General features: G+C 41.1%; 1 pseudogene; it reads right to left on the reverse strand.

Annotated features, from left to right (window-relative positions):
• LOC133754733 (F-box/WD repeat-containing protein 12-like) overlaps window positions 1-24908 on the reverse strand; it is a 177697-nt pseudogene that overhangs the window by 88457 nt on the left and 64332 nt on the right.

A 24908-nucleotide genomic window follows, 5' to 3' on the forward strand; every position in this document is an offset into this window, starting at 1 on the left:
GCCAGAGCTGAGTGCTTCTCCCAGTCGATGTCTTCCCAAGACCTGCAGAGATATGTTGTCCCAGACACCCCCCTGTGCAGGCCTGAGGTTAATGCTGTCTTCAGGGACATTGGGAGTGTCCCTCACTGGGGGCCACCAAAGATGCCAGGAGTTTCAGAGGAGAACCCTCTGTTGGGGGCTCACACACACCATTGGACATCTCCAGTGAGAACAAGGAGGAATTTCCCAGCCTATCCTTTCTCTTGGCCTCCCAGCACCAACTTCTGCCCTTGCGGTTTGCACAGAGTGAGACCTTTGCTGAAGACCTGCCCTGCCTTGGAGCTGGAAATCCTCACAGAACAACAAAACTCCTCTCTACCCATGGAATGGACCTTAGTGGTCCTCCCCAATGTGCTGCGAAGTCCATGAAGCAAGCTCTCCAGGGAAGCACAGCCCCTGCAAAGCAGCAGCTCTACCTAAGACCTGGCCTTGGAGCTTCTGGAGGGCAGGCCCAGGCTCTGGGCTCTGTGGGAAACTCCCAGGCTCAGAAGAGGAAATGTGACCACTTTGACACCAGGAGGAAGAAGAAGCATCAATGAGGACAGTAGGTGGCACAAGGGCTCTGGGGAAAAGTCCCTCTAGGTGCAGCCTAAAGGACACAGACCCTAACTGTATCCTGCACCTAAAAGCATCAAATACTTACATTTGCCCAGTGCTGAACCTGCTGGTCCTCGGCATGGGAGGAAGAGGGTGGGAGCCCCAGGTGGAGGGACCCAGTGGTTGGGGTGGGGAATCATCACTTTGGGACACCATTTATTTGAATAAAGGGAAGTACATTGGAAATGCTCTCTGATCTGCAGACCTCTGTCCTGGCTCAGTGGGGTGAGGACGGGGAGGAAGGATGTAGCAATTTTCAAATGTATACGGAAATGTAAAAGATATTGAATAGCTAAAACAATTTGAGGGAATTCTAAGAAGGGTGGGCAATATTAAGACTTTGGTATCAATGGAAAAGCAGACACAGGTCCAATAAACAGGATCAAGAATGCAGAGACACAAGTACAGCAAACTGACTTTTTATAAAGCAGTATAACTAAAAACAGATAGGGTTTTTTAGCACAAACAAAAAATTAACAGAAATGAGTAACATAATTCGATGTAAAACTGTGAAACTTTTAGAACATAACATTGGAGGAAGTCTTCTGGTTTTAGCACTTGGGAAGGAGTTCTCAGATATGGTATCCAAAGTACTATGTCTAAAAGACATAATTAATTATTGGACTTGATTAAAACTTAAAAATTGCCCTTTGAGAAAGACTATGTTGAAAGGAAAAAAAAAAGGAACAGGCTTGGAGAAACTATTTGAAACCACATTCTGGACAAATCTTGCATCTAGAATATATTAAGACCTTTGGAAACTCAACAGCAAAAACAGAAACAATCCAATCAGATAACAGGCAAATAACATTGAGACACATTTTACAACAGAGGACAAGAGTTTGGTAAACAGGCCATGGAACCACATTCAACATCACTAACCATCAAATGCAAATTAAGAATACAATGGGTATTAGCACATGCCAATTAAAACAGCTCAAAAACAAATTAGCTACACTCAAAATACTGATAAGGAATCCAAGAATCTGGATTTATCACGTTGCTAGTAATATGATAGAACCATTCTTAAAAAAGTTTTTTCTTTAAAAAAACAAATTTCTGTATTTTATTAACAATAATTGTGTTTAGTCTTGAGCTACACTGCAATATTTCAATACCTGTATGTAGTGTGTACTGATCAAAACAGAGTCAGGAATATTTCCCCTTTTTTGACTTCACTTTATGATTGGAGGCTTGGACCTTCTTTCTTCTATTTGTTCATAAATATATACTGGATTGTTGAGACTCGAGTCTCACCTCTATGCTGTGTAATACAAGGAATTCCTTCCTTCCTTCAGACTCTGATTTGTTACCTGTTATCCAAATCCCTTCATTCCCCCTACCATTCCCAGTCTCTAGTTATTGCCATTAGGGATTCAGAATGAAGATAATCTTGGTTTCTACAAATGGTGGAAACAGGCAGTATTTGTCATTCTGTGTCTATAGGATTTCATTTATGATAATATCCTCCAGTTCCATCCACTTTGCTGCAAATGACAGTATTTCATATTTCAGGGTGAATGATATTCCATTGTTTACATAGATAATTTTTAAGGCTCATAAAGGCAAATACATTCTTTTTTAAAAGATTTATTTATTTGTTTCAAAAACAGAGTTATAGAGAGGGAAAGATAGAGACAGAGACACAGAGAAAGACAGAGACCTTCCACCTGCTGGTTTACTCCACAAATGGCCACAACAGGCAAGATCAGGTTAGGCTGAAGCCAGGAGCCAGGAGCTTCTTCCAGGTCTCCCACATGGGTGTAGGGGCCCAAGGACTTGGGTCATCTCCTGCTGCTTTCCCAGGTGCATAATTAGGAAGCTGGATTGGAAGGGAAGCACCTGGAACTCGAACTGGAGCCCATATGAGATGCTAGTGATGCAGCTTTACCTGCTACACCACAGCACCGGCCCCTATAAATTTCATTTATTCATGTGATTATAAAAAGATATTCCAGTTGATGTGAACACTCATGCAGTCAACAAGATGGGGCAAGTATCTGATACAATTATTTCACATCTTTTGGATATGTACTCAGTAGTAAGATTTCTGGATCACATGACAGTGCTATTTCTAGTGTTTTAAAAGACATCATCATAATAATTGCCATCACTTTCCATAGTTTCTTACTAACTTACAATCCCACCAACAGTATATAAGAGTTCCCGCTTGTCCACATCCTTGCCTGCATTTTTTACTGTCTTTTTTATAACAGCCATTATAACAAGGATGATGTGTTATCTCCTGGAAGTTTTAATTTGCATTTCCCTGATGACTAATGATGTTGCTTATTTGTTTGTACCTTGTTGGCCATTCTATGACTTATTTTGAGAACTGTTAATTCAGACCTATTGCCCATTTCTTAATTTTATTGGTTGGGTTTTTTGATTGCTGAGTTTTTCCATTCCTGATATATTTTGGATATTAATCCATTGTCAGATAAATAGCTGGCAAGTATTTTCTCCCATTCTGTTGGCTGTCTCTTCATTCTGTTGATAGTTTAGTTTTCTGTACAGAAGTTTTGGAGTTTGACAGAATTCCATTTGTCTAGTTGGGCTTTTGAAGCCTGTGCTAAGAAAACAAAAACCAAAACAAAACTGAAATAGACCAAACTAAATCCACACGTACATTATGACCCAGACATTGCATTATTAGATGTTTACCCTAGAAAATATGAAGACTAATGACATCCATATAAAAATCTATAAATCTTCACACCAGCTTTATTTGAAATAATCAAACTGCACACAACCAGAATGCCTCAAAAGCTGCATAGAAGGGCATATGGTGTGGCTGTGTCTCTGGGCAGTCACTGTGAGTGGCTCCACATACTGGGGACTCACTGATTGCCTGGGGAGGGTCATTGCTGAGGGATCTGTGCTTGCACTGAAGACTGCATGGATTCTTTGTGTGGTTCTGGATGAATAATGTACCCAATGGGACTAGTGCCCAGGCAATCGTCACCTTGGAGGAGAGGAGGTGAGTACGTGACTATGCCAAATTTATTATGGCCAACTTGGGTGTCACCTTGGACAGTACCCTCAATCTGGATCATTGACTATGGCTCCCTGGCCACACCCAGCACATGCCGCTGGGTATTCACTGAAAAAAATGGACACTCCACTAAGCCACAGAGGTATAGTCCAAAGATAAAAGCCATCAAAGGGAAAAAAACCAACAAGTATCTTTAAAATGACTAAAAATAAACACAGAAATTCAAGAAACATGATTAAGGAAGATGACATGATGCTCCCAAAAGAAGACAATATTTCAATTCCAGAATGTAAAGATGAAGAGATGGAACAAATGCCAAAAATGGAATTCAAAAAATAGATCATAGGATTATGTAGACATAATCAGAAGCAAATTAATGAATTATAGAAACACATACATTACATGAATGAAAATTTTCCCACAAAACTGAAATTTTAAAGAGAAATAAAAATAAAATATTTAAAAAGAAATTCAATAGATCAAATAGAAATGTGGTGGAAAGCTTTAACAATAGACTTTGTGAGGCAGAAAAAAGAACATCTTGAGCTAGAAGACAAATCTCTGGAAATTTTATAGTCAGACCAAAAAAGAAATTAAAAAAATTTAAAACGTGTTGGAGATTTTTGGGATACTATCAAACGACCGAACATATGGGTCCTAGGAGTTCCTGAAGACATAATACCATAAAATTACTAGAATACACAGGGGAAACTGCAAGACATTGGCATAGGCAAAAAGTTCTTAGGAAAGATCCCAGAAACATAGGGAATCAAAGCCAAATTTGACAAATGGGAAGACATCAAATTGAGAAGCTTCTGCACTGCAAAATAAACACTAAGAAAAGTGAATAGGCTCAAAATGGTGCTGGGAAAATTGGATTTCCACGTACAGAAGCATAAAGCAAGACCCTTACACTTCACCTTACACAAAAATTCACTCAACATGGATTAAAGAGTTAAATCTACGACCCGACACCATCAAATTATTAGAGAGCATTGGAGAAACCCTGCAAGATATAGGTACTGGCAAAGGCCTCTTGGAAAATACCCCAGAAGCACAGGCAGTCAAAACAAAAATTAACACTTGGGATTGCATCAAATTGAGAAGTTTCTGTACTACAAAAGAAACAGTCAGGGAAGTGAAGAGGCAACCAACAGAATGGAAAAAAATATTTGCAAACTATACTACAGATAAAGGGTTGATAACCAGAATCTACAAAGAAATCAAGAAACTCCACAACATCAAAACAAACAACCCACTTAAGAGATGGGCCAAGGACCTCAATAGATGTTTTTCAAAAGAGGAAATCCAAATGGCCAATAGACACATGAAAAAATGTTCAAGATCACTAGCAATCAGGGAAATGCAAATCAAAACCACAATGAGGTTTCACCTCACCCCGGTGAGAATGGCTCACATTCAGAAATCAACCAACAATAGATGCTGGAGAGGATGTGGGGAAAAAAGGACACTAACCCACTGTTGGTGGGAATGCAAACTGGTTAAGCCACTATGGAAGTCAATCTGGAGATTCCTCAGAAACCTGAATATAACCCTACCATTCAACCCAGCCATCCCACTCCTTGGAATTTACCCAAAGGAAATTAATTTGGCAAATAAAAAAGCCATCTGCAACTTAATGTTTATTGCAGCTCAGTTTACAATAGCTAAGACCTGGAATCAACCCAAATACCCATCAACAGTAGACTGGATAAAGAAATTATGGGACATGTACTCTATAGAATACTATATAGCAGTCAAAAACAATGAAATCCGATCATTTGCAACAAGATAGAGCAATCTGGAAAACATCATGCTGAGTGAATTAAGCCAGTCCCAAAGGGACAAATATCATGTTTTCCCTGACCGGTGACAACTGAGCACTAAAGAGGAAACCTGTGGAAGTGAAATGGACACTATGAGAAACAGTGACTTGATCAGCTCTTGTCCTGACTGTTGATGTACAATGTAATACTTCATCCGTTTTAGTATTTTTTGTCCTACTAATATTGGTTAAACTCTGTAATTAACACAGAGTTATTCTTAAGTGTTTAAATTTTAACTGAAAAGTAATCCCTGTTAAATATGAGTGGGAAAAAGAGAGGGAGGAGATGTACAATCTGGGACATGCTCAATCGGACTTGCCCCAAATGGTGGAGTTAGAAACATGCCAGGGGATTCCAATACAATCCCATCAAGGTGGCATGTACCAATGTCATCTCACTAGTCCAAGTGATCATCTTCAGTTCACAATTGATCACACTGATAGGTCTAAGAGTCAAAGGGATCACAAAAACAAAGCTAGTGTCTGCTAATACTAACTGATAGAATAAAAAAGGGAGAGAACAATCCAACATGGGAAGCGGGAGACACAGCAGACCCATAGAATAGCAGATGTCCTAAATAACACTCTGGCCTCAGAATCAGCCCATAAGGCATTTGGATCTGGCTCAAGAGCCCATGAGAGTATTTTAGGCATGGAAAGCTAAGACACTCTGGCAAAAAAAAAAAAAAAGACCTAAATGAAAGATCTCTGTGAGTGAGATCCCAGTCGAAACGGCAGGGCCATGAAAGAAGGAGGTTCCTTTCTCTGGAGGGAGGAGAGAACTTCCTCTTTGACTATGACCCTGTCGGAATAAGATCGAAGTTGGCAAACCCTAAAGGCTTCCATAGCCTCGGCAACTCATGACTAGAGCCTCGGGAAATTACTGACGCCATAAACAAGAGTGTCAAATTGTTAAGTCAACAACAGAAGTCACTGTGTACTTTCGTCTCATATAGGATCTGTCCTTAATGTGTTGTCCAATGTGAAGTAATGCTATAACTAGCACTGAAACAGTATTTTTACACTTTGTGTTTCTGTGTGGGTGCAAACTGATGAAATCCTTACTTAGTATATACTGAATCAATCTTCTGTATATAAAGATAATTGAAAATGAAAAAAAAATTTGGTTTTAAATTGGAAATTGCATAAAAAATTAATCAATTTTTTAAAAATATCATGTAGGATCTCTGTCAAAAAAAAAAAAAAACACCTAAATGAAAGATCTCTGTGAGTGAGATCCCAGTGGAAAGAACGGGGCCATCAAAGAAGGAGGTACTTTTCTCTGAAGGGAAGAGAGATCTTCCACTTTGACTATGACCCTGTCAGATATCATGTAGGATCTCTGTCCTTAATGTGTTGTACATTGTGATCTAATGCTATAGCTAGTACTCCAACAGTATGTTTCACTTTGTGTTACTATGTGGAGGCAAACTGTTGAAATCTTTACTTAAAATATACTAAACTGATCTGTATATAAAGAGAATTGAAAATGAATCTTGATGTGAATGGAAGGGGAGAGGGAGCAGGAAAGGGGAGGGTTGCGGGTGGGAGGGAAGTTTGGGGGGGGGAAGCCATTGTAATCCATAAGCTGTACTTTGGAAATTTATATTCATTAAATAAAAGTTAAAAAAAAGTGAATAGGCAATGGATACAATGGGAGGAATTATTTGCAAATTATGCAACTGGTAAAAGATTAATATTCAGAAATCTATAAAGTGCTCAAGAAACGCAACAACAATAAAACAATTAAGTTACGACATATGCAAAGGACTTGAACAGGCATTTTTCAAATCAGGAAAGCTAAATGGTGGTCAACAGATACATAAAAAAATGCTCAGGATCAACAGCCATCATGGAAATGCAAATCAGAACCACAATGAGGTTCACCTCACCCCGTTAGAATAGCTTTCATACAGAAATCAACAAACAACAAATGCTGGTGAGGATGCAGGGATAAAGGTACCCTAATCCACTGTTGGTGGGAATGTAATACTGTGGAAGACAGTATGGAGATACCTCAGAAATCTGAATATAGACCTACCATATGACCCAGACATCCCACTCCTGGGAATTTATCCAAAATAAATGAAATAAGCATATCAAAGTGTTATCTGTACTCCCATGTTTATTGCAGCTCAATTCACAATAGCTAAGATATGAAATCAACCCAGGTGCCTGTCAATTGAAGAATGGATAAAGAAATTATGGGATATGTACACCATGGAATACTACACAGTGGTTAAAAAGTGAAATCCTGGCCGGCGCCGCGGCCCAATAGCCTAATCCTCTGCCTTGCGGCGCCGGCACACCGGGTTCTAGTCCCGGTCAGGGCACCGATCCTGTCCCGGTTGCCCCTCTTCCAGGCCAGCTCTCTGCTGTGGACAGGGAGTGCAGTGGAGGATGACCCAAGTGCTTGGGCCCTGTACCCCATGGGAGACCAGGAGAAGCACCTGGCTCCTGCCATCGGATCAGCATGGTGCGCCAGCAGCAGCACGCCTACCGCGGCGGCCATTGGAGGGTGAACCAACGGCAAAAGGAAGACCTTTCTCTCTGTCTCTCTCTCTCACTGTCCACTCTGCCTGTCAAAAAATTTAAAAAAAAAAGTGAAATCCTGTCATTTGCAACAAAATGGATGCAACTGGAAATCATTATACTGAGTGAAATAAGCCAATCCCAAAAAAGACAAATACCACATGTTCTCTCTGATCTGTGAAAGAATAGAGTACCTAAAAGTTAATTTATAGAAGTGAAATTGACACTTTGAGATGTGATAACTTTGAACAGCCCTTGTCTTCACTGTTGAGGAACAGTTTTCTTTTTTTTTTTCTTTTTTCTTTTTTCTTTTCTGGTGTGCCGGTGCCGCAGGCGGATGATTAGCATGTTGAGCCACGGTGCTGGCCGTTTTCTTTTTTTCATACTATTTGTTGAACTCTTTACTTAGTGTAGGGTTAATCTTACGTGTATAAAGTTAACTGAAAATAGATCTTAGTAAAAAATAAGAATGGGAATAGGAGAGAGAAGAGGAAGCAGGGTGGGAGTGTACACTGGAGGGAAGGTAGGGTGAAAAAAATCACTATGTTCTTAAAGTTGTATTTATGAAATGAATGAAGTTTGTATACCTTAAATAAAAGATTTATGGGGGAAATTTTAAAAAATAAATAAAATTTTAAAATGTACACTGTTGCCAATATAAATTAAATTGCAAATACTTTAATGGAATTATAAGTGTTAGAACACTGAGCACAACTGGAATACATAGCACAGTAATTAAAAGTTGATGGAAATTTTTTTAGCATCTAGAGAAATTCCATAGAACCTTATGTATTGTGAAATGCAGCAAAAGTTGTTACTCTTATTAAAAGATGTTCAATAGTCAACTTCTTTATTATTTATTTGACAGGTAGAGTTATAGACAGTGAGAGAAAGACACAGAGAGAAAGTTTTTCCTTCTGTTGGTTCACTCCCCAAATGGCCGCCATGGCTGGTGCTGCGCTGATCTGAAGCCAGGAGCCAGGTGCTTCCTCCTGTTCTCCTATGAGGGTGCAGGGGCCCAAACATTGGGGTCATCCTCCACTGCCCACAACAGAGAGCAGAACTGGAAGTGGAGCAACTGGGACTAGAACCTGGCACCCATATGGGATGCCGGTGCCACAGGCAGAGGATTAACCAAGTGAGTCACAGCACCAGCCCCTCAATAGTCAACTTTTTAAAAATTTTGCCCAGATATTGGAATTAATGATACTCACTTAATGTATATCACTGTTCATTGGATTTCTCACGGGAAAATACTAAGCATAGTTTATTAACTCAATGTCACACTTTTGTCAATGAAAAAAAATCACATTTGGCAAATACTCTTGTGTAGGCAGCCCATAAACAAGTCATAGACAAGTCAAGGTCAGTCTTGGCTTGTGGAATTCCTGGGGTGAAAAAAAGTCACCTACTCCCATGCTGAAGGAGAAGGATCAAACAAGAACACTCCACTAAAATTAACTATGTTATGCCTGTGTTGCAGAAAGCCTGATAGGTTGCTTGCCTGTGTTGTTAACCTCTGTGTTGCCTTGAGCTGCAGCTGGTAATGTATACAATATCGCTGAGATGCTGGAATAAACGAGCCTTGATCAGACTTTTGTCTTGGCTCCATTCTCTGCGCCCTTGTCCCTCTTTTCATTCCCACTCCCTCCTTCAGGTTCCGTTCAACTGGTACGGCTGGCCCGCATCACTCTTGAAGATGAAATTTGGGTAATGAAATTGGCATATTTAACAGATATTATAATGAAAAAAACAGTGATGTATTTCAACATTCCAAAGGTATCCAAAGATTCCAAAAGGCATTATTGTTATGGCAAGCAAGGCTCAAAAGTAATTATCCTATCTATAATTTTTCCAAGATTTTTACAAAATATTGAAAAGAATATTAAAACATGTTAAAAAATAAAATGAGAATATAGTTGCATCTCACATCTCTGTCTCAAACTTTTAACCTTTACTTTTAAGAAGAGATATTAAGGGAAGCATTTGAGTAGAAAATCAATTTGCTTTTTGAAACCTTCAATCAATAATTAAGATAAACTTACTATCTAAAGAAGAAAATGAATTGTTTAGTTCTTTAATATTCATTGAAGAATGCTTATGACACCTTAAATTTATTAGCATTTTGGATTAAGATAAAAGAAGCCTTTCTTTTGCTAAGTAGAGTATCTTACTGTTCCTACAACATTCACAGCAACTAGTTTGTGTTAAAGAGGGTTTTCCATTTTAATCTAGTTAAAAATTAAAGAAAGAAACAGGTTAAATGGTTCAGCAGATATACAAGTAGCATTATCTTCCTGGATTCCAGTCTGGAACATACTTATCAAGTGAGCATAACCAATTCATTAAGTAAGATCTTAACTAGTTTTTGTATTTCTTACTTTGTAACATTTTTCTATTTAAATGTTAACATTATATGTGATAACTTTGTTATGCCTCAGTGTTTACTTCAATATTAATAAAACAATAATATAGAAAAATTCAGGCATCTTGCAATCCTTCTGGGTCTTACTTTCTACTCCTGACTCCTCCATGCTTTCAGCCTTGCATAGGTGTTCAGTGTCAGATCATCAAGGATGTGAGGAGTGCATTATGGACCATGATGGCTGTGTCATTCTCGCTACCTCTTTCATGACATTTGGTTAATCACAGCAGTCATTTGGCCAAATAGTTAAAACATTACTTGGGATGCCCATATTCCATATCAGAGTGGCAGTTTCAAGTCTTGGCTGCACTGCTGAATCTAGCTTCCTGCTATGTACACCCTGGAAGACAGAAGGCGATGGCTTAAGTAGTTGTGTCCTGGCTACCTACTTGGGAAACCCAGATTGATTCCCAGTTCTGGACACTGGACTGACAAAGCTGTGGCAGTTACAGGTATCTGGGACAGTAAACCAGCATATGGAAAATCTCTACCCATCTGTCTTGCACCTTTCAAATTAAATAAATAAGTAGATAAGTAAGTAAATAATTTTTTAAAAATCATATTCCTTTTCTATTCTACTTATATTGACCCCTGGATAACAGCAACAAAATTCAACAGAGAGATAAAACTTGAAAAATGATGCTCTTATTTCAATACAAGGTACTCTGCAAGAACGAGCAGCAAGTTTTAGGTTAAAAATTTATTGGCTGTTTCATTCTCTTAAAATCAGTCAAAAAGTTATAAAACTAACTAAAGCAATTCAGGTTTAAAAAAAAGTTTTAATGTTACTACTTAAAAGAGACCAAGAGCATTAATGTGATGTACACTGATATTTAATGCTATAACTAATACTCCAACAGTATTTTTTTTCACTTTGTGTTGCTATGGGAGGGCAAACTGTTGAAATCTATATATATACTAAACTGATTTTCTATATATAAAGAGAATTGAAAATGAATCTTGATGGGAATGGAAGGGGAGAGCGAGTGGGAAAGGGGAGGGTTGCGGGGGGGGATTGTGGTGGGGGAAGCCTTTGTAATCCATAAGCTGTACTTTGGAAATTTATATTCACTAAATAAAAATAAATAAATAAATAAAAAACAAACCAAAAAAACCCCTAACTCCTAATACAAATTTTAGGGCCAAAAGAAATAAACCAGTAAAAAAAAAAAAGAGAGACCAAGAAAGAAAATTATGCTCTTATAAAAGAAAAATGGGCAAATACCCCAAGATGGTAAGAAGGAAGCACCTCCTTTGCCTCTGTTTTCTCTCTCTTTAGACTGAGCATACCCTTATGACATTTACTTTATGTCAGGCATTGTTCCAAGCACTTTGCAAATATTTTTAGTTATCACAATGAGTTATGTGATTTAGACATAATTATCTTATCTCCTCTTACCTGAGGACACAGAAAGACAGATTTAGTCCCTTTCCTAAGGTCATGTAGCTAAGAATGGGGAAGCAGTATTAGGAGGAAAACTCAGGTACATAATCACCATGTTATCTGACCTCTTTTTTCCTCTTTACAGCTCCATAAAATTTGCCAGACAATGCCAATGTACTGATTGTGCCAGTACTGTAGCATAATGGGTTTAGCCTGTGATGCCAGCATCCCATATGGCCATTGATTCATGTCCTAGCTCACCACTCTGATCCAGCTCCCATGTGCCTGGGAAAGCAGTGAAGGATAGCCCAAGTGCTTGGGCCCCTTCACCCACATGGGAAACCTAGAAAGAGGTCCTGGTTCTAGCCTGGCCCAATCCCAACCATTGCAGCCATTTGGGAGTGAATGAGTGGATGAAAGATCACTCTCTCCATCTCTCTCTCTCTCTTCCTCTATCCCTCTACCTCTCTGTAATTCTGCCTTTCAAATAAAGACTTTATATATATAAAGACTTTATATATATATATATATATATATATATATAGAGAGAGAGAGAGAGAGAGAGAGAGACTTTATATATATATGTATATATATATATACACACTTAATATTTCTTCTACTTTTTTTCATTTTTTGCAGATACAATTTATTTATTTGAACTTCTTGATGATCTCTCATGTGCTCTCTAAGCACTTGGACCAACTTTTGCTGCTTTCCCACGCTGCTTAGCAGGGAGCTGTATCAGAAGTGGAGCAGTTGGTACTCAAACCAATGTTCAGGCCTTTCCTGGCATCACATACACAGCTTAACTGCTATGCCACAACACTGGTCCCTTTCCACTTCCTCTTGTATAACAGTCAGTTCTCTCTAACCACTGAGCCCTTCTGTATATGAGGATACTTTATAAAGATTATGGGGAAATGGAATTAAAAGTTTATTTTGGTGCAAACATGTTTTGAAATCCAAGTATACAATAGATGCTCATTACAGAAAAAAAAAACGCATGAATTTCAAAAGTTTTTACACCAAAGTTTGTATCCTTTGCACATACAAAATGCATTCACAATATTCCAACAGCTGCAATATCCACTAACCCATTTCTATATCAGATGAAAATCTGGAGCCGGCGCCATGGCTCACTAAGGTTAATCCTCCACCTTGCGGCACTGACATCCCATATGGGCGCTGGGTTCTAGTCCCAGTTGCTCCTCTTCCAGTCCAGCTCTCTGCTGTGGCCCGGGAAGGCAGTGGAGGATGGCCGAAGTGTTTGGGCCCCTGTACCCGCATGGGAGACCAGGAGGAAGCACCTGGCTCCTGGCTTCGGATTGGCGCAGCGCACCAGCCATAGTGGCCATTTGGGGGGTGAACCAATGGAAGGAAGACCTTTCTTTCTGTCTCTCTCTCTCACTGTCTAACTCTATCTGCCAAATTTAAAAAAAAAAAGAAAAGAAAACCTATAATCTCTTGTAAATCCCTAAATCAAAAGTGAGAATCCAGTTACTATCACCTTTTGATAAACTTCTCTAACTGTGATCCTGTGACATGAGGCATGTTATCTGCTTCCAAATACAATGATAGACAAGCATAGGCTAGATTTTCCCATTCCAAAATGGAGACATCACAAAAAAATAAAGAAAGTGGTTCATCATAAGCAAGTCTAAAACATAGCAAGGCAAATTCTATCAGACTTTAGATCTCAAGAACAATCATTTGTGACTCAATACCCTGTGTTCACAGTCTACTGCAATGGAAGCCCTATTTTCTGGGGTCACTGGGATAACAGGATTGTTCTAAGTAGCAGCTCCTAGAACAAGGAAACTGAGAATACACATTTTCTACTTTCCTCCCAAGAATGGTAGCCTTGCCAATCTCTGAAACAACTTTCTGGGTCACAATTTCCCCTTTTCTTGAACAATAACTCAGATTAGCATTAGGACTGCTTTATTATACCTTGCTTTAGACTTCATGAAATCCAACAAGTCTGCCTTTATTTCGCTCCACATAGTTCTCTCTCAGGCGCAGGCAGAAGAGTTCCTGATGAGATGTACCATGACTCACAGTCACAATGCTCGCTACAGAAAATACTTTATCATTTTCTGTGATGTGAACAGATTGAGAATTTTCCACATCCTGAAATATCAACTCCTGTTAGTTTGACAATCCCTTCTATTTCTTTCTCCCTGCTCATATTTTACTAGGCAGCAGGAGAAATCAGGCCACATTTTCATCATATGTGTGGAAATCACATCTGAAAACTCAGCACTTAAATCAGTTAGAGATTCCACAAAAGACTACAATATAATTCAGCAAAGTTATATGGCAAGAATTCTAAGTCAGTGATCTCACCAGCATTCAACATCTACATTTTCACCATAGTCTCTGAAGCAATTCTGCCTTTTTTCTAACACACACCTCAAAACTCTTCTAACCTCTACATAGTACCAAGTTCCAAGCCACATCCACATTTTGCAGATGCCATCCCACCCTTAGTACCAAAATTGCCATTAGTTTGCTAGGGCCAACATAGGAAAACATATAACACAATAGGTGTCTCATCCAATGGAACTTCTCTTTCTCATAGTTCTGAAAGCCAGAATTCCCAAAAGAAGTTGTCAGCAAGTCTGGTTTCTACTGAAGCCTCACTCCATGGCTTGTGGATGACTGCAGTATCTCTGTATCTTCACAAAACCTAGTCTCCGTGCATGCAACTACTGGGATCCTCTCCCTCTTCAAAGGCCACACCCTTTTAAACCTTTATTACCTCTTTGAATGTGTTTTCTATGAGGAGGTCATTGTGGCAAAGCAGATTAGTCTGCCACCTGTGATGCTGGCATCCCATATGAGTACCACTTTGAGTCCCAATGTACCACTTCCAATACACCCACCTGCTAATTTGTCTAGGAAAGCAACAGAAGACAGCACAAGTGCTTGGGTCCCTGAATCCATGATGGGGACATGGATAGAGCACCAGCCTCCTGGCTTTCGTCTGGCTCCATATATCCATTGAAGTCATTTGGCTAGTGAACTAGTTGAGCTAGTTGATAGAAAAGAGCCATCTTTTTATTTATTTAAATTTTTTTGATAGTATCTCTTATCTCTAGGCTCCTGGCATCAGCCTGGTCTAAACTTAGCTGGGCAGCTGTCTGGAGAGTGAATCAGCAGATGGAAGATATCTCTGTGTGTATGTCTCTCCCTCTCCACCCCCTCTCTCTGTAACTGTGTCTTTATCAAACACTTTCTCTGCATCTATTGAGATAATCATATGGTTTTTGTTCCTCAGTTTGTTAATGTGATGTATCACATTGATTGATTTGTGAATGTTGAATCATCCTTGCATTCCAGGGATAAATCCCACTTGGTCTGGGTGAATGATCTTTCTGGTGTGTTGTTATATTAGATTGGCTAATATTTTGTTGAGTATTTTTGCATCTATGCTCATCAGGGATATTGGTTTATAGTTCTCTTTCTCTGTTGCATCTTCTTCAGGTTTAGGTACTAAAGTGATGCACACTTCATAGAAGGAGTTTGGGAGGATTCCCTCCCTTTTAATTGTTTTGAATAGCATTAGAAGAACTGGAATTAGTTCTTTAAATGTCTGATAGAATTCAGCAGTTAAGCCATCTGGTCCTGGGCTTTTCTTTGTTTGGAGTGTCTTTATTGCGGATTCAATTTCACTTTCAGTCTGTGTATATCTTTGTTGGTGATGTGTGTTTCTTGTAAGCAGCAAATAAATGGGTCTTGTTTTATAATCCATTCAGCCAGTCTGTATCTTTTAACTCAAGAATTAAGGCCACTTACATTCAAAGTGATTATTGATAAGTAACAACTTGGTCCTGTCATTTTTCTATAGAAATTTCTATTGCTTACTTCGGATTTCTTTTGTACTTCTACTGGGGGATTTTCTGCCTTCACATTCCTTCATAGTGATGGCTATCTTTCCGTGTTTTTGTGTGTAGCACATCCTTAAGCATCTTTTGTAAGGCTGGATGAATGGTAACAATTCTTTCAATTTATGTTTGTTACTACTTGCTGATTACAAAAGTAGAGAAACTGTGGGACTACACTTCACTGCCTGGAACCCACACAGAAGGCAAATTTCTAGAAACAAATGGGTACCACTGATGGACTGGTGGCCAGATACTGCAGTATCATGTTTTATTGCCGAATGCTAAAACACTACAATCATCACTCTGAATCCCTGTCAAGACTCTAAACCCTGCCACATTGCTGCCAGTCTCTCAGGACCCCCTAGAACATGATTGTTCTGAAGTAATCTTGTGATCAAGGTTGAAAAATCTTAGAAATAAACCTGTACCTTACACAGAAGAAATATTATTTGTAGGTGGTAGCCATTTTATTGTAAATGATCAGCAAGGATAGGATACACAATCATGTTCTCACACGGAACTCATGAAGCTAAGAGTTTCCCTCTAGGGACATCAGGACAACAGGCAGAAACAATGTCCACAACCAGGGCACTGGAACAGGAGACTTTAACAGTCAGTAAGTACTGCATGTATGCCCTCTCAGGGGTCCATGCACACAGGGCCACCTGGAAAGAGGGTTCCTAACTGCTAGCAACAAAAATAACTACAATAAATTCTCAGTCTGCTACATCATGGAGAAAAACCTAAAGAAACAGATGTTGTACAATGCAGAGGACACCCAAAGTGAGATTCTGAGTAGTAAGAGGAACAACCTAGGCGATGCTTTTAGAAAATGGGTGGCTCCGGCAGAGGAGACTCTCCAGTCACTTCTGCTTCCTTCCCTGCTCCTTTGCAAGTGTGAGCCTAAGTACTGTCAGGCAGGCTCAAAGGAGCCAAGGACAGTGTTTTCAAAGGACCACTGTCTCAGGAAGGGTGGACACAATGGAAGTTAGGCCAGGAAGGCAATAAGTATGCACATTATTCCAGTGATTATGCTAAATACCATGTATGCCTGGCTACTTAAAGTAATCTAAAGCCCAGGGATGAAGGGAATTCCTGATAAAATAGTATAAACAATGCACTTACCACTTTGAAAAGAATATACAGAACAGGTATCCCAAACCCCACTAGACAAAGAAGTGCATATGAACTTTTACCTTCCCTCAGAAGAACAGCAGATAGACTTCACAGTTATGCCTGGAGCTCCAGGGGAATTTATATACCTCCCTAATGTTCTGTAGGTAACTTCACTGGGCGAGTAGAATCCTTCCCTTGCCAAACTGAAAAGGCTGGGGATGTCCATTAGGAGAAGTGATTCCAAGATTCAGTCTTCTCAGGACTATACAAACATAGTTTCAAAGGTTGTGGCTGAAGTGCCCCAGGCTTTAAGGTAAGTTGAAAATTACATGCAACTTGGATATCTTAGCTGCTGAGACAAGACTGAAAGAAACAAACGACCCTAAAGGGAGACACCTCAGAAAAGCTCAGATAAAACACTGCCAGGAAACTCAAGAAAGTCTGCTAAGGCTCCTCCTATCCATCACCTTAACTCATGCTAGACAGGCTCCGAAAGGAAACTGGGTATTGGTCCCCTTGAGTTAGTGTATGGAAACAGTTCCCTTTGAATGTGACACTTTCCCAGTATTACTAGTCCCCTGACCTGCCCAGATGTGGAAACTGAGAGAGCAGTAACACAAATAATACAGTTAGTGCAGGTGGTGACTGCTTTCTACTTGCAGTAGGTAAGGAGGCAGTGAGCAAGGAGGATCTCCCATCACCAGCACCTCACTGTAGCCCATGGTGCTGCCCAAAACCCCACCTCCTTTCCATGCTAAGAAAAACCACAGCTTCTAGGAAACCAGAAGCAGCATCAGTCAAAAATAACCACTGTGGCTACAGACAGTATCCCCACTATGGAATTAAGCTCATTAAAGTGTCATTATAATAAAATTATTGTTGTTGATTTTCCTACTCCCATCATGAACCTGAAACCATGACACATTTGAATTTTGCAAAGAGTAAGGAAATAGGCAGTACTCAAACCCCACCCCAAACTCCATCCCTTGTGAATATTCAAATAAGCCCAACCCAGTAAGACTCTAGATCATAAAATATGACAGCCCTGAACCTCATTGAGTGCGGCTCTCTCAAGCATCCTACACTCCTCCTTGTATGCTTTTTCATTTGTGTGAAAAGAAACACTGCTTCCTTGCTAACTTTTACCTGTATCTCATCCCTGAATATAGTACTCTTTCTTTATCTTTTTCTGGTTTTGGAATTAAGGTGATGCTGGCCTCATCAAAGGAGTTTGGAAGGATTCTCTCTCTCCCTTTCAATTGTTTTGAATGGTTTAAAAAGAATTGGGATTAGAAGTAAAGCTTTGATTCATGGTGTTTACTTGGCATAAATATCCTACTATGACTAATTTAAACACCAACCCTAAGCCAATGAACATGAAGGTGGCAAGAGATATGCACCAAGCTGCTATCAGCAACCTCAAGCATACCTGTATCATATCATGTTAATATGTGCACACAATCCGCCTGCTTTCCAAGCAGGGCTCTTCTACCTGAAATATACCAATAGATCTACACTGTGTTTTCTGCAAAACACACACTCAGGTATATCCTGGATACACATACACCCTAAAGCATAAAAGTATCTATTCCTACCTAAATTTTTACAAAGCCCTACTTGCTCTGACTTCCCATACACAATTCCTACAAATATATATACACTCAAAGCATGCACCTGAATACAAACATGAGCAAAAGACCCACTGACCATATACACACATTGAAAACCTTACACACAGGCTCTCTCAAATAATATGAGCAGTTGGGTCTCACACACAAAACACCAAAAATACTCACATGCAATCTTTTAATGTTCCTGGTAGATTCCTGGGCAGCCTAGTATTCCCTCACCTGCCAACCAAAGAGCATAATTAGTGTTGGGCAAACTGAAGGATCCTTCCTGTATGTTCTGGAGGTGGGACTCAACCTCATATGCTGAGATCTAATTATCAAATTAGGACTGGGATTGCAGTGGATACTGTACAGCTAACAGTCCTAATGAATTTCCTTAGAGGAGAAAAAAACATATTGACCATCCGTATGGGCAGAAGAGGGAAATAGAGGGCTATTCATGAAATAGAGAACTATTTCATGAAATAGTTCATGAAAGACAACATCCTATTTCTAATGAAGGAAGAAAGGGACTACAGCCTAAAACCCTGTATGTCCCTGTATAACACTCCAGTTCTTCCAGTAAATAAATCCGATGGGTCTTATAGACTACTACAGGACTAGTACAGAGCCATCAACTTAAATTGTACAGGTTTGTCTCCCTGTGGTACCCAACCTTTCCACCCTCCTCAGTAAAATTTTCCAGGACCACAAATGGTTTAGGTTGGTTGACCTAAAGGATGTTTTCTGGGCCTGCTCATTGGACCCAAAGAAATAAGAAAATCCTCATATGGTTAAAAAAAATAGATAGATAGATAGATAGATATAGATATAGATGACTGTATTGTCCCAAGGGTTCATGGAGGCATAAAACTTTTTTGGCTAAGTTTTTTAAAAAGATAATTTTTAATGTTTTAATGATTTCTTGCAAGCTGGTATATATATCCCTGCACCTGAACTCTGTTACAATATGTAGACGACCTCCTGATCTCAAGAGAAAAAAGCAGATGGCCACTATGGAGCTGCTTAACTTTTTGGTAGAGAGGGGCGCTGCAAGTTTCTGGACATAACCTTCAATGTGTGCACAGGGAAGTAAAGTATTTGGGGCATCTGATTAGTGACGAAAAGCCAACCTAAGCTGACAAGTCAATCATGACATCCAACTAGGAATTAGGAACACAAACTTATTATTAAAATGAGCCGAGGCATTCGCATTACTGACACGACTCGACCGTAAGAAAAACACAAGTACTGCTTTGTTCTGTCTGCTCACAACATTCCTAAGTGCCACAGGCTGTACGTAAGAACTGGAAACAGTTCCAACAGGAGCCTGTCGGTACCGGACAGGCGCAGGATTTTCCAATCCCGAGGAAGTCTGCCCAGCCTCTGCCTTATTATGAGTGTAAGAGACAGTGACGGGACACACGGAGGGTCCCCTGCGGGATGAAGGCCCCTCACGTCACGTTCAGGCATCGCCCCCCGGGGGGCGCCCGGGGGTAGTGCGGGCCCATGTCCGCGGTGTAAACGCTCGCGCCGCTGAGCTGCGCACGGAGGGCGCTGGGCCGCACAGGGCAGCGTCTGCCGCACAGACCGAGGGTGCGAGCGCCCCAGAGCGGGACCTACGGGCACGTGCAGTAACTGCTGGGCACATGGCAGGTCTCGGGATCTACTACCTTTCCCCTGGGTAACGGACCCGGGACGCCGCCATTGGAGCGACGACCGTTGGCCGCACGCTCTTCCCCGAGCCTGCGCGGCTTCTAGATGCGACCTCCCGCAACGGACTCTGGGAGACGTAGAAGGGCGACGCCTGCAGGCCGAGACCCCGCCCCCCGGAACAGCGCATGCCCGCGGGGCGCGCGCTGAGGGATTCTGGGAAGTCGGCCGGGAGAGCGAAGTGCTGAGTGGTCCGGGGAGCCCGCGAGGGCCCTCTGGCGGGTTAATGCGCCCGCCAGAGGGGCCCCGTGACCGTTTCTCCTTTAACCGAGTGCGTCTGAAACGACCACTCTTGAGTTTCTGTGTGCAAACCTGCCGTCCACGCACTTGAACTCTCGGTGAAAGACTTCACGGCACTGCACCCTAAAGCAAAGTGTCCTGCAGTTGGGTCGCGCGCTTGTGTCCTCTTTGGACTGCAGATCTTGGATTCTTGACAATGCCTTCCAGAAATACTACGTCCTTTCTTCCTAGCGCATCTGAGGTTCCAGTAAAGAACAGTCCGACACAGACTTCTAGACCTGGGAAACAGGTTCAGGCTTCTGAGTCCATTCCTAAGTTCTGTCGTATGGCATTAAGTCTACAAGCTAAATTTATTTAATATACAGATTTCCAATAAATATCAACTCATTAATATTTTCATTTAAACATTCTGTTACCTCTCTGATTAACACTTGACCTCTGAGCCACTTACGTAGTGAAGGAATACTCTTTGCAACAATGAACCATGCCTTTCAAGTGTTTGAGTACAGTAACTGGCATCGACATCCCTGGATTATGAAGTTATTGCTTGAACACCTTGTAAGGTTGCCCCTGATAAAAACAAAGTCCTGAGAAAAGTCTCAAAATCATTTCAGTTTTACAAGCCGCACTTCCAGTGTTATTTTTTTCATTCACCATGATCATGCTTAAATTGCTCACATTTATTCTCCTGAACTCCCACCTTGACGTGGTTGCACGGAGCGCCTTGCCGAGAGGATAAACACAGGTGCATATAAGTATGCATCTCATGACACAGAGGACTGAAGGCTTGAGCAATGCTCTGGCTGGAAGTCACTGCGGTTCTCCTCCCTTCCTGCACAGTGACCTGACCAACACTGTTAGTACTTGACAGAAATAGTGGCTTGATCACTTAGGTTTAGAATTGGGAGAAAACATGGAAACAATGATGAAACTGGACAGGGCTTGAGAAATGACTCACCCTGGGACAGAGTTGGGAGAAAACCCTCCATTCTGTCCTTGGAGGGCACTGCCTCTCTCTTCAGTGGGGCTCCTTGTTCATTTTCTTCTAATTCTTCTCTGTAACGCCTGAATGTCTTAACATGAGTTCAGAAGCTTCTTAAATATCAACAGAGGTCTGTTGCAGTTACTGTTCACAGTGAGGGACTGAACTCCTGAAACTTACTGCAGACACACTCCCATCTGCAGGTGCGACACTGCTGCACTAGCACAGAGTGATGAGTGTCTTCTGGGATTTTGTTGCTATCCTCTGAAGTACTCATCTGTTTTGAATAAGTTATGATTTGTAGGTAAAACTGTTAGATAAAATGCAGGATGCCAATAACATGTAAACTTCAGATAAATAATGAACAAGTTTTTACTAAAATAATATCCAAAATAGTGCACAGAAAACAAATATATTTTAAATTCATTTCATTTGTCTGAAATTCAAATTCAACTGGGCATCATTTATTTTTATTTGATAAATCTGGCCACCCAATTCTGTGTGTGTGTATGTATGTGTGTATGTGTATATTTGTGTATGTGTATGTATGTGTGTCTGTGTATGTGTGTATGTATGTATGTGTGTTTGTGTGTGTATGTATGTGCCTGTATGTGTGTGTGCATGTGTGTATATATGTGTGTGTGTGTGTGTGTGTGAAGCAGAAAGGCAGGCAGAGATCCTTCCTGCTGATTCACTCCTCCACATGTCCTCAAATACCAGGGTTGGGCCAGGCAGAAGCTGGGAACCTGTAATTCAATACAGGCCTCCCCCATTGATGGCACAGACCCAGCTACTTGAGCCATTGCCTGCTGCATCTATGCACATTAACAGAAAGCTGGGAGGAGACACAGAGCCATAAGGGATATAAACCTCTTAACCACTAGGCCAAATGCCTGCCGCAGGGTACTTGGAATATGTGTGAGCCTAAAATAAAATAACCACACAAGTTACAAACATTCATTCTACATACCAGAAAAACTATTAACAAGAGCCTAAAAGAAAGCAAAAATACTACCTAGATGCTTTTACTCAAAAATGTACACATCACAATGATTTCCTCTGGAAAAGGAAATTGGTGGTCAGGGCAGTTTGGTGAGAGAAAGACCCATCCCTACATTTCCCATTCAAGTTTTGAAATACATGAACATTTTGCATGTTACAATATTAAATGAAAATCATTAAAAGGAGACAAAATTTAACAACAAATAAATGCTGCAAGTGCACAAAAAAAAGGAGGAGGTGGTATCTGGGTTAGTCACGTATCTGGGTATTGGCCTTTGATGGACGGTGGCTCTCCAGCAAAGGCTATCAAAACTCAAACTATCCTCTGGAGAATGCAGACTCCAGCAGCAGATAGCACTTGGAGATACAAGACGGAATCCTTCGTGAAGAAATGCACACACATTACCCCAACCCACTCATCTGTTGAGATGATCTTATTTTTTTTTAATTCTGTTTATTATTTAATAAATGTGAATTTACAAAGTGCAACTTCTGTATTGTTGTGGCTTTCCCCACCACAACCTCCCTCCCTCCCGCGGTCCTCCCCTCTCCCACACCCTCTCCCATCCCGCCCTTCATCGAGTTTCATTTTCAATTACCTTCATATACAGAAGATCAACTTAATATATACTAAACAAGGATTTCAACAGGCTGCCCTCACACAACCGCACAAGGTATAGGGTATTGTTCGACTAGTAGTGTTTTTAAGTTTCATAGTAAAACACATTAAGGACAGAGATCCTACGTGGGGAGCATGTACCCAGTGACTCCCGTTGTAGATTTAACAATTGGCACTCTTATTTATGGTGTCAGCAATCACCCAAGGCTCTTGCCATGAGCTGTCTAGGCTATGGAAGCCCCTTGAGTTCACCGACTCTGAACTTGTTTAGTCAAGGCCTTATCACAGTGGAGGTTCCTTCCTCCCTTCGGAGAAAGGTACCTCCCTCCTTGATGGCCTTATGATCTTATTTAACGTGAGTTCCCCTAGTCTTCCTAAGCAAGCCTGTCCTCACACCATGTGCACTGAAATTTGATCAGAAATGACGGCCACTGTTGAATGTAGCTCAAGAGACTTACCTGCACAGGTGGAAAGTAGAGCCAGTGAGAAACAGAAGTATGTTTATTGATATAAGCAGGAAAAGGGGGTACATCAATTACAGTCTTTGTGCTGGGAATCTGAGGAACAACTTTTGAATTGCCTAAAGAGCCACGCATCAGCTGTGTTGCCGCTGTTTAATTTCAAGAGAACTTAAGGTTGGTTCTGCCCTACCTCCCACTGCCCTTGTGGAAGCCCAGGTTGAACTGACACTGCTGACAGTAGAGAAGGGCCTTTTAGAGGTGGATCCAGATGCCTCAGGGGAAATGTGCTGATCAGGAGAAGAGATGGGAGCAGATGGGTTGATTCTTTCTAGAATCTAGAATCTCTCTGGCTGGGGCCAGGTCACGCAAGCATGGGTTTGCAGAGGGAAGGATGGGGATTGTGGTGGAGGCAGAGAGTTCAGGCACACCTGGGCCCTGTCCTTTCTTTGGCTTTATGGAGATGGACCTTGAAATGGTTCTGAGGGTTCTGACTGGGTTTCCTAGATAGCAAGAGATGGGGACCTCGCCATGAAACTGCTCAATGGAGTGGCTGCTCTTTACCAAATCTGCAATGAGATATCCTCTCACGTGCGAGGCAGAAGCTTACCCCAGCCTCCACCACTCACAGCCTCCCTGCTTGTTCCTGCACAGTGATGGCTTCATTTAATCCTGGTAAAAAGATGTTGTCTTGGATTCAACAAGGACAGTGTTGCCATTTAGTTCAACCAACAGGAAACTTGGGATTCCCTGACTTATTCTGCATTGTTCTCCTGTAGTTGAATCTCAAGTACTCATTCCCTTCTCGTCTCATGGTTTGCCCTCAGCCCAGGACTTGCCAAAAAGATGAACACTGTGCTCATATTGCTCACCTGTACTTCATGGACTGGCACAGCTAAGCAGCATGGTTGGTTTTCCAGAGAAAGGTTAAATGAAGGCTAGTTTTCTTTCCTCTTCCTCTTTGTTCTGTAAAAATTTATTTTATTTACTTAAATGGCATGACAGATAAAATACAGAGATGGACAGAGAGCTCCTTCATCTGTGGCCTATAATAGGGCTAGGCCAGGCAAAAGCCAGGATTCCAGAACTCTGCCTGGGTCTCCCACGTGTTAGGCAGGTGTCCAAGTACTTGGGGCATCATCTGCTGCCTCCGAGGTGCATTAGCAGAAAGCTCAACTGGCAGTGCAGTGTAGCCTGGACTTGAATCAGCACTCTGATATGGGATGCAGGTGTCCCGAATGGGAGTTTACCCACCCTGCCACAATAACCACCTGTTTTCCCTTTCAAGAAAGGAAGCAGAGTAGCAGACACGTAGGAAGGTTATTGTTCAATGTGAGGACGAGTCCCAGTCGGGAGGTACATGTGTACGTTGTTATTGGCTAGGGTGCACGTGGATTCTAGACAAGGATTGGCTCCAGCCAACATTGTCCCACCTGCTGCCTGGCTCACATCTGCTTCTTCTTGGGTCTCCACTTTCCTCCATT

This window comes from Lepus europaeus, unplaced genomic scaffold (genome assembly GCF_033115175.1).
Source record: "Lepus europaeus isolate LE1 unplaced genomic scaffold, mLepTim1.pri SCAFFOLD_29, whole genome shotgun sequence".
NCBI lineage: Eukaryota > Metazoa > Chordata > Mammalia > Lagomorpha > Leporidae > Lepus > Lepus europaeus.